This window comes from Triticum aestivum, chromosome 2D (genome assembly GCF_018294505.1).
Source record: "Triticum aestivum cultivar Chinese Spring chromosome 2D, IWGSC CS RefSeq v2.1, whole genome shotgun sequence".
Lineage (NCBI taxonomy): Eukaryota > Viridiplantae > Streptophyta > Magnoliopsida > Poales > Poaceae > Triticum > Triticum aestivum.
Window position 1 is genome coordinate 172,485,031 of NC_057799.1, and position 3,460 is coordinate 172,488,490.

Genomic DNA, 3,460 nt, shown 5'->3' on the forward strand with positions numbered 1-3,460 from the left:
ACTCGACGAACTCGCAACACATAAAGACACGAGATTTATACTGGTTCGGGCCACCGTTGTGGTGTAATACCCTACTCCAGTGTGGTGGCGGTGGATTGCCTCTTGGCCTGATGATGAACAATACAAGGGGAAGAACAGCCTCCTGAGGTTGAGGTGTTCTTGTGGCTAGGGTAGGCTCTTGATCAGATCAGATCAAGCTGAGATGCCCCTACTGTGGCGGCTAGTTCTACTTATATAGGCCCTGGTCCTCCCCCCAAATATTGAGCGGGAAGGGAGCCAACAACGGCGGGCAAATTTGAAGGGGGGCAGCTAGTACAAGCTATCCTGACAAAAGTGGTCTTCGCCTGCGAAAGGCTCTGGTGGTGACGCCTTCTTGGGCTCCACGATGACCTCCGTCCTGCTGCCTTCTGGTCTTGGTCTCGTTGCACCGATATGGCAACATTTGCCTGATGCCTCGGTACTCCTCGCATGTGCTTGCCTCCTTAGCACCAAAGAGGAAACAAGGACGCTGCGCGCGCTGGCGCCCGCCTGGTGCCGATCGTCATGGCTCACGTCACGAGAGCTTTGTGAGGTTTGCCCCACCTTGATATCTCCGCTCCTCGTGAGACTGCCTGGCTAGGCCACTCCTGAGGAGGTCTTGCGTCGCCCGCCTCGCGAGACTTGGCCCCTTGCGAGGGTCTTGGATGCCTTGTTGATGAAGATGGGCCATACGGCCCGCTAACTTAGCCACGCCATGGGCCGCAGGCAGGCTAGTCTGGGGACCCCCGTTCCCAGAACGCCGACACTAGCATTTTCACTTTCATGTGGGACCTTAATTGAGCAAACCAACTATCGGCAAACCGCACCCCACCCGCTGCGTTGGAAAACAAAAACGAGGATGGGAAGATCTAGTTGTAGCATGGAAGCCAAGAAATTTGGTGTCAGATGGGGCTCGTTGATAGAGTAGGAGCACTCCGTACTACTACTCCTACTAGTACGAAGTTTGTACTACAACTAGTACTACCACTATACAACTAGGTACGTGCACGGCACAACATCATAGGAACAAAAAAATGGGAAGATCTTGTTTTGGTTGATTTATCTTTTTTCCAGTCAATGTAGTATGAATAATATGATGTGGAGGGCACCCATGAAGCTTATGTGGCTTGGTTGCATGGCTAGGAAAGGCTAGAGAAAAATAAATAGATAATGTGTTTAGAGTGGACTCCACTAAATAGATACTTTGGATCCAGTGCAATGCATGGGCCGGCACATTGTTAGTAGTAAGAAACAAATTCCGGGTTTGGCACGAGTTCGTACTGCGGGAGCACCACATGGCCTGGCGCAGGAGTTACATTTCCCTCTCAAGGCCCACGGGACCGAGCTTCAGTGGCTTAGTGCACCGGCCTATGAGTCAATGACATGTGGACCTTAAATGCGGCTTGCCCACATGTCATTCTCATGAAAGGAGAGCGGCGGTGGGACCGAGAGGGGTGAGGCACAGGTCGGCGGACGAGGCTTGCTTGCTCCTCTCCCATGCTCCGATTCGTACTCCCGCACCACTATTAAGCCAACGGTTATAATAGATTTCCTCGTGTGGGTCATCTATAGCCTCAAAGAAAGGTAAACAAAGGTCGTATTTCCAGGAAAGAATTTCCTGCATGAATCTGTACACGCATGCAAGACCCTTTCCTTTCCTGCTCGTCCTCCTCCAGATCATCAACTGTGTTGACAATGCCGGTGCCAACGCCAGAGCGTCGCAACAGGTGCCTGCCTAAGCCATGTAGCACGTTGTGGCGCGAGCAAGTACCACCTCCTCCACGCCAACATCGACGTCTGGGCCATGCACATGCAGCTGCTCCCGTAGTATTTTACCCGCATGTTCAACTGCAGTACCACACCGATCATGGGCGAGACCATGGAGCTTGTGGCCAAGAAAAGTCTCTGCTCGGCCGATGCATGTCGAGGTGCTTGACTGTTGTGACGTGCCACACGATGTTTACTAGCTTGCACTCTGGATGATGGCAGGGTGCTACTCCCGATCCTGAGTGGTGCGACGACAACGACGGCCGGGTGGGAGCTCGAGCGGGAGCCAGTGAGCTACCCGGGGCACATAGCTCGACTTGGGCTCGAGATTTCGACCACTTTCACCGTCCCGAGGATGTACCACTCAGCAACGAGGCTGAAATGCTGGATACGTATAGGCGTGTGCTTGTGGGCAGGAGCAACCTACTCAACGGATACTGGTTTGCCAAGATGATGTACTCAACGTAGTTGAGCCAGTGAGCCTCAACGGCGTGCGGCCACGTGCGAGCGTAGGTCGGCTACGGGGAAGTGGCATCGGTGTGGTTCGAGATGCCCAGCTGGCCATTGTCGCGGCGTTGTTCGCGACTCACTCATTCGAGTTGAACCGCCCGGTGGTGGCCTGGCCATGGCGAGGGTGCCACAGCTGGACGTCTGGGTGTCCATGGAAGGAAACTATGGCAATTTTGCAAAAAGAAACCCACAGCCCTCTCCACATTTCCAAATAAGGCCTTCCCTCGTTCATCCTTTTCTCCCACAAGATAAACTACTCATACAAATGCATCTTGATGTTCTGCACAACGCACGGGCATCTTGCTAGTAAGAAACAAATCTCGAGTTTGGCACGAGTTCGTGCAGCGGTAGAACCACAAGGCCTAGCGCAGGAGTTACATTTCCCTCTCGGGGCCCACGGGACAGAGCTTCAGTGGACCCGATTGGTGGCTGGTCCACGTGTCATGCTCCCAAAGGCAGAGGGGCGGTGGTACCGAGAGGGGTGAGCTGCAGGCTGGGGACGTGTGGTGTCATGGGTTCGAGCGGAGTCGTGGGAATCGCATGTGGCCGTGGTAGAAACTTGATGCTCGCCACATTTCAGCTGGCCCACATGTCATGCACACAAAGGCAGAGGGGCGCTGCAGCCGAGAGGGGTGAGGCGCATGTCGGGGGACGTGGTTCCATGGGTTGGAGCGGCGTCATGGGAATCGCGAGTGGAAGTGTATGAAACGTGATGGTCACCGGAGTTCAACTTCCATGGAGAAGTTGTCATGTCTACTGGCACATGCATTGCATACCGATCACTGGAAGGAGTAGTAGAGAAAGGTAGGCAGATAAATAGTTCCTTATAGTCAAGCGGACCTACGCTGCTACTTGTTCCAAAGACATGCACACCATAGAAATAGTTCATCTATATCAATATACACAGAGAGGAAATATTTTTTTACAAGAGAGGAAATAGTTCATCCATCCATAATTCCCTGCTACTGGTGCAGCTTCTTCTTCTTATTCTTCTTCTTCTTCTTCTTCTTCTTCTTCTTCTTCTTCTTCTTCTTCTTCTCATTTTCTATGGGAGACGGCTTCGCAACAAGCTCTTTGGACCTTGCAGCTATTTCGAAACTCACACGGGCATCGAGGGCAGCATATTTTATCCGCTCGTACGTCAAGGGATAATTCTCCCATCCAG